At 34.7% G+C, this 14,298-nt stretch overlaps 1 protein-coding gene across 2 annotated transcripts in view; it reads left to right on the top strand.

Moving 5' to 3' along the window:
- The window catches only part of LOC129953952 (probable basic-leucine zipper transcription factor D), a 401,434-nt gene that overhangs the window by 367,883 nt on the left and 19,253 nt on the right, over positions 1 to 14,298 (top strand). The window lies entirely within an intron of this gene.

Genomic DNA, 14,298 nt, shown 5'->3' with positions numbered 1-14,298 from the left:
GTTTACACAATGAAAAGAAATTTGTTGAATACTAAACATTTTTCCGTGAAATAACAAACAAACAATTTCAACTGCAAAATTATTTAAATCGAATGAAACAACATTACGTTCTCAAAAACTATTTTTCAATTCTTAAGAGTTTTAAGCTTTTACAACACATTATATTTCTTTTAAGAACAAACTTGTATTTATTGTCAATATAGTGTAAGAAGAATTTTGGGATTTCAGGCCACAAGTACAGTAAGGTGTACAAATGAATACACGGTTGTACATCATTCATTAATTGTTCCATAAGAATAACAATAGGAGTAATATGGCCCAAATATATAGGCCCGCTTATTACGTAAAATGTGTTTTATGCGTTTTGGAATATATTTCACCAAATTCTCTATAACCGACTTTACACACTACCCGTGTTTTTTTGGCATTCTATAAATAGTACAATAGAAAATTCCCAAGAAAACCCATCGGCAGTAGCCAGATTTTTGTATTTAAAAATTGGTACAACTGAAAGAAGACCTGCCAAAATAAAAATTAAACAAAAAATACAAATAGAAGAAAGTTTTGTGAAAATCAAAAGTTAAAATTAACTCCAGCAAAAAAAAACTAAATAAAACTAATAAAATGGACAATTTTCAAGAAGAAATGGTAAGAAAATATCTGAAAATTGAGATTCTATAAAAAAAAAAGTTAATTTAACAATTGAGGGGGTTTGTTCATAGACTACTACATAAGCATGTGGAGTCGAGTCAAAATTTGTGAAGAAAAACCTATGTGAAGGAATTGGTTTTACCGATAATTCATTTTGCTCTGTATATTTGCATATTTCTGTACAACAAATATAGTTTTTTTTAATCAAATAAAAAAAATGCACATAAAGTAGGTACCATATTCTTATATGGTGCTGAACTAATCAGTTCTTAATTGTTTAACACGAAACAAACTATCACACTTGCATTTCATAAGAAACCTTAAAACACTATTTGCATTTTAGAAAGTGCTGTCAAACTTAATTATTTGTAAATCTTCTTATGCGGTGGAAACACCAAAAAGATTTATCTAAACTAAGATAAACCTTTGGTGGAAACATAGCAAAACTTAATTGTCTTTTTTATTGTTTTCTCTTGCAAAATAAGCCAAGTTAGTCCATTTTCATTAACAAAACTAAATAATATCAACAGTTACAGTAAGACTGAATTTTCCCCCAATGGAAAACACATGATTACAAATGCACAACTACTAAACGAACACAGCCATCGAGATACAATTGCAATATCAATCGTACCAACATTTGAGAACGAAATCACATAAGATCCATTCGAGACTCGTATAAATGTAAAAAGCCTATCCGTAGTTAGATTATACTTTAATTTTTATCGGTAGTATTCATACTGCGGATATTGTTTTTGTTATTCGTGTAAAAGATAAATATACTTTTGATAGATTTTCCAACAAAACACGGTTTTTGATTGACTATTAGTTCTCAATTGTATTGATAGGATAGGCACTTTTAGCTGCAAAAGTATTAAGATGAGTCTGTAAAGTCTATAAATAGTCCTCTGTCCAGGGCGGAGTAAATTTGGATTCATCTCTTGCCTGTGTTCCCTTTCATATTTTAACCATGCGTTAAACTTTCTCACCGCAGAATCCCAATGCAGATTATTAACTTCCCATAGGAAGTTATTGTAATGGGTCCGATTTGTCAAATTGAAAATTTTGACATTTCTCGACGTTTCAAGGTCCCTAGAGTCGAAATAAAAGATTTTAAGAAAGATGTCTGTGCGTGCGTGTGTACGTACGTTTGTACGTCCGTACGTCCCTACGTTCGCGACATTTTTTTCGTCCTCCATAGCTTAAGAACCAGAAGAGATATCGACTTCAAATAAATTTTTTTATACAGATAATAAGCCAGGAAGATGCAGAAAGGGCTCTCAAGAAAATTGCGTGGGTGGTTTTTTTACCATAGCAGTTTGAAAAAAAGGTGAAAATTTTGGTTAACCTTAAATATCTTACGAACTAAAAACGCTAGAGACTTGAATTAAATTTAATATAATATATTGTAACGTTATACCAAACAGGTATATTTTTTGAAAAAAATCATAACGGTTTTCTTATAAATCAATAAAACTGAAAAAAAAATTTGTCACCTCCAAAATTTTACGACTGAAATATGATTTCATCTCTAAAACAATTTTGTGCAACGAAGAATAATGTTTTTGACACCTGATAAAATTGACCGTTTTTTTTACAAAAAACAAAAACTTAACAAAAAAAATTACTCAAAGTTGATAAAAATTGATTTTCGACTCAAAAATCTCTTATCAAAACATTTAGATATTGGCTTTAATTTAGTTTTATTTTTCAAAAAATCTTGTTGTCAACATTTAGTTAAAGTTTGAAAAAAATCGAATTGACAGTTTTTGTACAAAAATTTAAAAACCGAAAAAAAAATTAACAAAAGTTCGTCAAACATGATTTTCGACTCAAATATCTTTTAAAAACTTTAAAATAATTTCTTCTAACTAATTTATTCTTATAAGAAATATTGTTTTTAACATTTGGTAAAGTTTTTAAAAAATTCGAATTGACAGTTTTTTTACAAAAAATAAAACTCTAAAAAGAAAACAATAATAAAACTTGGTAAAAATTTACTTTTTGCTCAAATAGCTTTTCAAAAATTAAAAATATTGGCTTTAAACTTATTTTATTTCGCAGAAAATATTGTTTTCAGTAATTTTTATATAAAAATCCAACAGTCCGTTTTATCATAAAAAATTAAATCTACAAAAAATAGTGCGCAAATTTGGTAAAAATACATATAGACAAACTTTTAAGCAAGACAAATCGACAGACGGGATGGGAAGTTATCAGTGTGGGTCGCATGCCAGCCTCTTTTTTTTTTGTACGGATAAGGTTGTCTAAATGTCGTCGACATTCAGTTCATCAACCAACGGCCTTATTTATATCCTCAGAAGCAATTTATTACCTACTTTGCAGATCTGATAATGTCATTCGTAAAGTTAATGATTTCTAGACAAAGCGCTATAGTTCGATCTGGGTATATGGCTATATTTCTTCTTAAGCTATATTAGATTTTTATATTTCAATAATAAATTTTACAAAATTTATAGTTAAAATTTTAATGAATAAAAAGTAATGGATGTGGCATTGCCGTCTGCCTGATTGATTCGTTAAACAAAAAGATAAAAAACAAGAGAAATTTACATTTTGGATCTTTTACAAGAAGAAATTAAACAACAATTTAACATCGCGATGAAAAGTACCTGTCGCAAGAACATGATGTAAATACTAAGAAAATTCAGTGTTTACGAAGTTTCTATATTTGAGTGCATCTTTTATATAACTGTTGAGGGATACCCAATTAGAACCATTCAATATGGTTTTAGTTTGTTTCATCATCAAAGTCAACTCACCGAAGTAATTGCATCTTAAGTCTCTGCAGATAGGGCATATCGCTAAAAGGTGAAAAGTGTCTTCTTTTGCTCTCATATTGCATATTGTGCATAGATTTGTTTCTTTATTTATGAATGCTGAACCATTTTAATTAAGCATATCACACCTAGCTCTGCAAATTAAAGATATCGATTGGATGTTATTCGCATCATTAAAATAGTTGTTGCAGTTTAGGCTAAAGCTGAGCTCTGGGTAGATCGGTCTTTTGATAGAGTTAGTAGCTACTTGAATGCATTCGTTGTGCTGATGAGTGTCGTGAAGCTCGAGTAACTTGTACAGATTTTGCTTCAATTCATCCCGGTCTTCGTATTGCAAGTTTAAGTTGAATTCACATTTATCAGACAGCGTTTTCCATTCGTGCTCCCATTCCACCTTCCTGTTTATTACAAACTTCGTAAGAATATTGGGTATTCTGCATTGGTGATCCAAGAGTTTTTAGGATATAATCAAAATGTAGCTTAAGAGTATAGTGGTTTCTAGCGTAAGAACGTAATTTGGCGTATTCATCGGCAGTCGGAATAGTTTTTTTCTTAAAATATCGTAGCAGTTTTTTAACTTCTTCATATGAACGGTAACCCCAAGTTTGGCAACTATAGCACATGACAGAACGCATAATTGATTCGAAGACCTTGTATTTTGCGTAGTTCTTAATTTCATTTTTCCCGATTATGTCTTTCCAGGAGAAATTTATAAGCTTTTTGGTAGAATCCGGTTTTTTCTCAAGGTGGAGAGAAAACTTCATGTTTGATTGCAGTATTAAACCAAGGTATTTTTATTGTGTGACTGTTTCAATTGGTTCACCATCTAGAAACCATTTTTCGCCGTTTCCCAATTTTGTTTGCCTGTTGCGAATGATCATAATTTTTGATTTTTCAAAATTTATTGCACGCCTCCAGGTTTTACAATAAGTATTGAGTAACGATGTCATCAGCATAAAGAAGCACTTTATTTCTTATTTCTGCAACGCATACTCCAGAAGGTAGATGCGAAGAAATATCGTCAATGAACAGTGAAAACAATATTGCACTCAGAAGACAGCCTTGCTTCACTCCTGATGTTGTGTTAAACAATTCTGACATACTTTTGGCATCCCACACCGATTGTCGAGTATTTTGGTACATACTTCTGAGGACTTTTAACAGCTTCGTAAACAATCCTTTCTGTGACACTAGGGCCTAATGCATTGCGATCAATAGAGAGAGAGATCAATAGAGTCAAAAGCTGCTTTAAAGTCGACAAAAAACATGTATAATTTTTTATTTAGTTTCAAAAAATGTTGGGCAATGGTCGTCACAGTGAAAATGTTGTCTATCGTTGAGTACCCTTTACGAAAACCTGCTTGATACTCACTCAATACTTCGTTTTTTTCTATCTATTCGTTTATTCGATGATAGAGAATTGCAGAGAAAATTTTTGCTGTTGAGTTCATGAACTATATAATATACCCCTGTAGTTACATGCCAAATTAACATCACCTTTTTTATAGATCGGATACACTACAGCATCTTTAAATTCCTGAGGCGCTATCTATACCGGTTCTGAAGATGAAATTGAACGCGTCAAGCATGTGCGTTAGGAACTCGATAGGAGCATTTTTGTGAAATTCTTTAGTAATTCGATCACGACCAGGTGCTTTTGTGTTCTTAGAGCTATACAGGCTCAATTGTAGCTCATTTAGAGCTTTTTCCCTATCAAGTCCGACCATTGGTTCTGCGTAGTGAAAGTTGTGCTCTTCTAAGTAGCATGGATTCAGCAATATTTTGAAGTGTTCGGCCAGTTTTCCTGCCTTTAATTGTATCCCACAAAAGAAGTCCAGGCCTTTTAGTGACTTTATTTTTGTCCAAAAACCTTTGGTATCTCTTGTACAGGAGAGCTCTATAGCTATTGCATTGTAGTAATGTTTTGCGTTTATAAAGGCATAATTTTTTATAATTTTTATTTGCAGTCATATATTTTCCTCTTAGGGTTTCGTTATGATCAAAGGTGTTCCTTAATTTTCTAAGCAGATCAAATGAGAGTTTTCTTGCGGTGAAGCATTCCTAGTCAAACCATTTTCGACGGTAGTTATAAGATTTTGATGTAGTAGAATTTATGTGTACGACTTTCTTTATAAATTTGTTTAAAAAACGTATATTTTACCCTCGTTTCGAATTTTCGATGTAGTTAAAAAGGTTATGTTGATCTGGCTCAGTAACTTTGCTGCTTACATTTCTTTTGAACTATCTTTCCAGACGAGTTTTGAGGGTAGCGCTATGAGGGGTTGTCTAGACTGAGTTCTACTAAAAGAGGCATATGGTCAGAGAATGTTTTTACTGCTACTTCGAAGGACGATGTGATTTTTATCCATTCACTTGAAATTGCGCAGAAATCAATTACTGATTTTCCTGATCCTATAATGAATGTAAATTCTCGTAGTGAATGAATTTTACTACAGCCATTAAGAATAAAAAGATCGTTTGTTTGACACATTTCCATAAAAAGTCTACCATTTCTGTTGACTGTTGGGTCTTTAGAATTTCGTGTTTTTGCTTATGAAAATTAACGTCACCGATCAGCATTATATTTTGAGACTGCAGTTATTTTATAAATCAAAAAAACTGAAAAAAATTTGTCACCTCGAAAATTTTATTAATAATGATTTCATCTCCAAAACAATTTTGTGCAACGAAGAATAATGTTTTTAACATCTGGTCAAATTTTGAAAAAAATCGAATTGACAGTTTTTTTTAGAAAAAATAAAAACCTTAAAAAAAAAACAATTCTTAAACTTGTTAAAAATTTACTTTCGATCAAAAACTTTTCAAAAATGAAAAATATTGTCCTCAAACTTTTTTATTTCACAGAAAATATTGTTTTCGATATTCAGTAGTTTTTTGTATACACGGAAAGAATTGTATGGCATTTATGACAATGATAGTATGGCCTGCAGTCCCATACTAAAAAAGTAACGATGATATTCATACATTGTATTGCTTCAACTCCTATAAGTATGGTATAATGTATTATAGAATTCACGCTGCTCCATAAAGGTTGGAAACAACTTAACAGAATCTTTTGATGTCAAAAAAGGCTTTAGACAAGGTGATGCGCTGTCATGCGATTTTTTTCACATCGTGCTTGAAAGAATAGTGCAGAGCTCACACGTCAACACTAGAGTCACTATCTTTCAAAAGTCTGTCCAATTACTGGCATATGCTGATGACATTGACATAATCGGAAGAACTCAGCGTGATGTCAATGGGGCTTTTGTGAGTATTGAGGCAGAAGCGGCAAAAATGGGTTTAACGGTTAATGAGGGCAAAACAAAGTACATGCTGTCGTCTAGAAAGGACATACAACACCGACGTTTTGGTCAAAACGTCACAATCGACAGACGTAACTTTGAGGTAGTCAAGGACTTCGTCTACCTAGGCTCCGCTGTAAACGCAGAAAACAACACCAGCGCTGAGATCAAACGCAGAATAACTCTTGCTAACCGCTGTTTCTTTGGACTAAGAAAGCAATTGAGTGGTAAAGTCCTCTCTCGAGGGACCAAAGTGTTGCTATATAAGACCCTTATCATCCCCGTCCTGCTATACATTGCAGAAGCATGGACCATGACAAAAGCGGATGAAAGCACCTTGGGTCGGTTCGAGAGAAAAGTTCTTCGTGTGATCTACGGTCCCGTATGTATCGAAGGGGAGTGGAGGAGAAGATGGAACGACGAACTGTACGGGCTGCACAGCGACGTAGACTTAGCCAGAAGAGTAAAAGTCCAACGACTAAGATGGCTGGCTCACGTAGAGCGCATGGAAACCAATGCTCCGGCCCGGAAAGTCTTCGAATCCGCACCCACAGGACAGCGCAGTAGAGGAAGACCGCGGATCAGGTGGCGCGCACAAGTGGAAGGTGACCTCACCCAACTTGGAGCGCGAAACTGGAGTCATCTAGCTAGGGACCGAGCTAGATGGAGAAGTTTGTTGGGTGAGGCCCTAGTTCACACAGGACTGTAGCGCCACCTTAAGTAAGTAAGTAAGTATAATGTATTATACTGTATGGTACCACAATCTTTGCTTGTAATACAAGGCGCATAGTACGTTTAACTAGATAGCATTGCCTTCAGCACCATACTGTATCGGAAATGTCGCAATGCTACTAGGTTTTCCCACAATAATTTATGACGTGATAATCGATACCCTAATTGGATTGCTGTCAATAGTGTAAGTATAAGGGACATAACAATAATGTATAGACTGCTGCTAGGAGCATTGTACATGCCGCCAGTCAGTATGGGCCTGACTCCCATACAGGCATTGGCGTATCGGATATAACTATTGTCGACGTTACTATTCTCAGTATGCCCAAATTAACTATGCTTACAACTTTGTATCCAATGAAAATCTTCTAAGCCATACAGTATTGCGTTCACACCCATACTGACATTGTAATATTCGCAATGTATTTCTTTTCGTGTAAAAATCCAACAAATTGATAAAAATTGGTTTTCGACTAAAAATCTTTTTAACAAAACTAGATTTTCAAACTAAACTATTTCATTATTTGAAAAACAAATAAATAATAAAATGGTTATTTTAAAATTTTTAAGAATAATTCAACTGACAAGTATTGTCCCAACCCAACACGAAAACCTACAAATTTTTAAGCAAGACAAATTGACAGATGCGATGGGAAGATATCAGTGTCGCATTCCAGCTTTTTTCTTACAATTTCCCATTCACGCAGTGTGGTATTGTAGCTAGAAAGCAGTCAAATTATACTTCATAAAATCGTCATATCATTTTCTTATTTGCATTATTATTGCCATTCTTACAAGAGTGTCAAGATCAGTACATTCTTTTATAAAACATTCAAATATCTGTCTAAGCGTATAAGATTCCCAGCCCTCAAAATTCCACATCTTTTTTCGTTTCATTTGTTTGCCTAAAAGTAACTTGCATTTTTAATAATTTCTTCCTAACAAAAGTACCCCTTAACTTCACTTTGCTTTAAACACAACTTGCTAATTAATCCACATGTTCCACTTAACTAATATTAATTTATAAAAATCTACTAATTCCTGTTATAATTGTTAGCTTTTTGTAAAAGAAAGAAAACTAAATACATGAACTCAAACTGATGTGGAATGTAAATCTAAATTTCATGCTGTCACTTTTATATCAAAAGTCAATTTTAATCCAAACTGTCCTGTAGTGGCTACGGTATAGAAGACTTAAAAGAAACATCTGCAATTATCTGGTTAATTTGAGAAGGTAAATAAATTTCCATCATCGAATTGCTGCTGTCGTCAGTCGGTCTCGGTCTCGGTCTTGGTCAGCCCTCTTCCTACGTTTGTTGTCGTCGCGTCATCGTCGTCGTGTCCCATCATCAGCAGCGCTGCAAGAGCGCATAATTTAAACTTTCCGTCCAATCGACCAACAAACCAAGCAACCATAGATTGGAACATTATACACACCATCGCTGAAGTTTAGTTGATAGGAAAACGTCATTAGGTTTCACGATAATCAATAGATTAACACGATTTCCGATGATTTACGATATGACCTCAATGAGTGTAGAGGAATATAATTTTGTGTTGTTGTTGTTGTTGCTTTTACCACCATCACCAGAAGGAATCGTCTTTAAGGAGCTTAAGAATATTACTCACGGTGGCTGAGCTCAAAGGCTGGTAATTCTTCATTCATCATAATCACGCTGGCTGGCAGCAGAGCTCTAGACATTGACAGGAAGGGGAGAGTATGGGACAGGGGTCATAGTTTGCTGGCCAGCGTCAAACTCGCGTTTCCCTGCGTGGGTCAATAATTTTTCCATCCATCGCTCTCCAAAAACAAAGACTGACGTCTACACCAGGCCACGTAGCCGACACTCGTATATTTCGTCAATTTACACCGTGCGCACTATAAATCATTGTCAAATTATTATGACCGTTGCTTGCTGATGTTTTGTTGTTCTTATATTTTGATTGTCTTACGTGATAATGTCAATTAGCTAGTCATCGTGCCATGACCATGGATGACCGAAGACCATATAGACTTCCATCTTCACGGTCATGGACAATAAGAATAACTGATGATGGAAATGACGTGAAGGCGGAGGATGATGATGACGATGATGATGATGAAAAACTGGAAGCAAATTAGGTATAAAGAAGATAGAATCTGAGAATCTTATTTTCGCACGCAGATCACTGAAATAAGCTTTAGCAATGGCTTAGCGGAATGATCATGATCGGAACGGAAGAAGGCATACTTTTATGACCATTTTTCCGTGACGTGACGTCGTCGATTAAAGGTTAAATCAGAGGATTATGAGCGCTAGGTCAGCAACACAAAAGTTGAAGATACATATTATTGCAAAAATCTTTACAATTAACACCTATAACATAAACAATGAACGCGTAAAGGGAAGAGTGGGATAATGATAAAAATAATTACCTACTCAGGAACACGAACGTATGGCTTAATCATAATGATGTCAAAACCTTTTTCTCTATTAATGATTGGTGTTCAAAAATTACTTTTTCATATGAGAGGCATACAGAGTTCTTACTCAAATTAAAAAAAGTTAACTGTTTGACAAGCTGAAATCTTAAACAAAGTTTCATGCTTAATAACGTATGTTTTTTTATTAGGGTTATCGAAAATGGTGAATCATTTGTAGTTTTTCTTTATAATTAACAGGAACTCAAGGGGTTATTAATACCCTTAACATGTTTAAAGTCTAAACACAGTGCGAGGTTTAGGAAAATAGGGAAGGATTAAAGAGGAGATAATAATGCACATTAGTCTTAAGGTTTTGAATATCAAAATGATAGGAAGAAACAGAGCTGGGTAAAGCATTCCACATTCTCAAGGTGTGGTTAAAAAAAGAATCTCTATACTTGAGAGTACGTCTGAAATTTAGCTCAAGGTTGAACTGATGTGCATTACTAGAAGGACGAGTATTATGGCTGAATTGTTTGAGTGGGGGAATGCAACTGGCTAATTTGACAGAACACTGTTGCTAAAAATATTGGTAGAACATGAAACATTTGGGCGGTATTCGAGTGACGTAATTGTTTCATTTTCAAAGCTCTTTTTTGGATCCTATGAAAAATACTTAAACTAGCTTTAAGGACACCTGTCCAAATATACGAGTTATATTCAAGTTTTGGACGAATGAAGGCTTTGTAAATTAAGGCCAGATCAGAAGGGTTGAAAAATTTGTTGCAATGTTGGAGAAATCTTTAGCACCTACCAGCATTTTTGGCAAAATCGAATATGTGATCATTCCATAAGATGTGATCTGTGATACACATAACGAGTACTGCAATTTGATTAGCTTCCTGGATGCAAGTGCCGCTCATGGATAGTGGCATCGGGGTGGGATTCGCTTTAACGACAAAAGACAGCATTGACTTTTCGAAGCACTAAATTCTACACGGTTTTTGATTCCCCATTGGACAATGCTGTCAAGATTAGAATTCAAATAGCTTATCGTACGCTGCCGTTGAAGTTCCACGTCCAAATGACAAGGATGTGAATCTAGAAACATATGCAAAATACGAAAAGCTGAGGGTATTGTCGTCAGAGAAACAGTTAAATGGATTAGAAGTGGCAGACAAGAGATCGTTTATGAATATAAAGAAGAGATTTGGTGACAAAACGGAGCCCTGGGGAACACCAGTATTTAATTTATGAATTTCATACTTGAAACCATCTAATATAACCTGTATTAAACGGTTAGAAAGGTAATTTCTAATCCAACGAAGAAGGGATTCGTCAATACCAAAAGCACGCATTTTCGATAAGAGAGCTTGGTGGCAAACTCTATCAAATGCGCCTTTGAAATATCAAGTGCAATATTCTTACTTTCTCCAAAACGATGTAAATATTTGTTTCTCTGTACGATGAGATAAACTATGAGATCACCAGTTGACCTATTACTACAAAAGCCTTAAGTTGATAATTTATCAGCGTTTCCTAACCTTAGAAAGAAGGGACATCAGTACTATTGGACTATAGTTAGAGGGGGAGGATGATTTGCGTTTTTAGGGACAGGCTGTGCAAATACTGTTTTCCATCCGCTCGGAAAGAGTCCTTTAGAGTAGGAAAGATGGAAAAGCTTACGCAGTGGTTTTGCCAGCATTGAAAAACATATATTTAGAACAATAGGGGGAAAATTATCCGGGCTAGCTGATTTGTTTAGGTCAAAGCCTTTCAGTGCTCTTTGCAACTGTACAACTGCGAAATAAGATTTTTTTCATAAAATCGTTTACGCTCTCAAGAACAAGAAGACTCAGGACACTCTTTAGTAGCGTTGAATCAACAGCAAACTGTGCTGCAAGTAAATTGGCTTTATCAATCGAGCTAACATAGGGAATGTCATTGTGGACGAGCGTTAGAATCGAGGATGTCGTGGTGTTTCGTACGTTTTTTAGGACATTGTAGTATTTTTTGCCTTAACTTCTGGTCATGCAAAAATTTGGTTCTCTAATATGGCCGTTACAAGTCTTTCTAGCTTTATAAATCCAGAAACTTACATCTCTGATCCTAATAACCGCTTTACAGCTCAAATCAAACCAAGAGATCTCTTTAGGTTTGAGAAATGTTACCCTATTTGGGATAAAATTTCTCATTCCACAAAGAATAAAATTTGTAACCATATTTGCGCTGGAATCCACGTCACGTCCAAATGTCGTCATGTTTTGGTCTCAGACAGGCCAAGTTCTTGTGATCTACGGGGTATTGACTGTCTCGGATTCAAAGGTCAATACCTCTAACACGCTTGTCTTTCTGAACTTTTGAAATATTCATAAGAGTCTGATAGAATTTAGGTTTAAAATTTGTTGAGGAGTTTAGGAAAGGTCTTCTTTTTGCTAAGACTGTATTCACATTTAATCTTTAAAGGTGACTTAAAGAGACAAGAGAAACAATTCTTGTGAAAATGCCATAAAAGCATGTCTTATACACTACTTCTGAAAGGTTAATCACCTTTCCTTTATAAGCAAATGGAATTCCTCCAATTCTTTTTAAAAAACGTACATCTCTTAGCCCACTTACAACAACATAACAATAATTATTAATCTTTTGTTTTGTATTCCATAACTTTTTGAGGAAGTTGAGTTTTCTCTTCAATTTATCACATGGATTTTATCTTTAAAACATTTAATCAGGAGGTCCTCAGGGTAGTCATTTAGGACCTATACTCTTTATCGTAGCTATCAATGTTATACTCCTTTGTGTGAATGTCATTTGAAAGTATAGTATCTTTGGAAAGAGAAAGATTAGTACATGAAGTGATGCACGATGATTATGTGTTAGGACCGTCATGTCTCAGAGAACTGGAACTAAATCCCACCCTTATCATGAGGAAGCGCTTTTAACTATAACCCAAAATTACTAATACCTTCATCATAACACACACAAGTTTTATTAAGAGTTGTAAGCAATCACAAAGCGCTGCTTCTTTACGAGCTGTTGAGTCTTCAAGTTGATTTATTTTACACTAAGACCGTTAAATGTCCTTACAACTTTTTAGTTTTCTGATAACCAATTTTATTTACCCATATTTCATAGGTAGAAAAAAACATAGACTAAAACGCGGAACTGGCATTAAATACATATCTTAACTTCCCACGGCTGCTGCTGATGCAGACAAAAACGCACTAAACGGTCCATAAATCTCAATCGAATATACAGACAAACTCACCTTTCTGTTTGCTATGTTTGCAATTGATATTTAATTAGAATCTCATAACATAAACTACAATAATATGCACTGTGAGCTGCTTCAGACGAAGTTTCAAACGGTCTTAGCCGCACGTCACAAGCTCACAAGCATTGCGCGCTCATACATCTTGAAAGGTATAGAGATATATGTAGGTATAACCATTAGAGGGAATCTCTCTTGAACGTGTCAGAATCTTTAATTACCCAATCGACTCAGGGTATAACATTTGCGGTGTGTGTTGTGTCTTGGAGCGTTCAATACTTCTAATTAATAATGATTATTCGAGATTAAACCTAATGCTTCGTCGTTGATGATGCGCTGCCGCGCCAGCCGCCGCAATGACGCACAAGACATATAGTAGGTACAAAAAACATATGAATCCATTTAATTTGCATATACACAAACCATATTGCCCAAAGCGGCCATAAGGCCTTTTTTTAAAAATGCAAAAGAAGAAGAAGCGAACATTATGGGCTACAGTTGGATACACCTCTTACAACCTCTATAACTACTTCTTTGATGCTTTGCTTGCTGCAGCATATAAACATACATATAAACTTTAAACTGAACATCATCGTTTGTTTATTACGAATTTGCTTCTGGGCTCTAAGCTGAAAACATTATACTCGAACTGTTGTTAAATGAGTAGAGTTTTTTTTTTATTTTATTTTTATGGCAAGGGGAATCCTTTAAAATATCATCAAAAATCACTTCCGTGTGTTAGCAATATGTGAATAGCATAAGTACGTAAGTAGTTGTCCCGTCTCAGAGATACAGAGAGAAACTTTTGCCCGAAGGAACTAGGGGCTGTGAAAAATGATCAGATGTACACTAAAATTCTATAATGTAAGTTGTAGTGCCGCCACCGTTATCGCAGCCGCCGCTGGAAGTTTTTATCATTAAAATGACCAATGACGGCTGTGGGTTATTTTTTTGGTTATTTCAACCAGATAATGCGGTTTTTCTTACACATATTTTTTTGACGGAAATAAAGCACAAGTTTAGAAATCTGGTATTAAAAACATAGTGAAGGTATCAAATACTGGTGATAAAGATAATGGCGACTATTTCCAAACAAGTCAATCTTACAACACTTTTAGAGCAAGAGATTTTTCG

This window comes from Eupeodes corollae, chromosome 1 (assembly GCF_945859685.1).
Source record: "Eupeodes corollae chromosome 1, idEupCoro1.1, whole genome shotgun sequence".
Lineage (NCBI taxonomy): Eukaryota > Metazoa > Arthropoda > Insecta > Diptera > Syrphidae > Eupeodes > Eupeodes corollae.
This window is presented reverse-complemented; position numbering and strand designations above follow the sequence as displayed.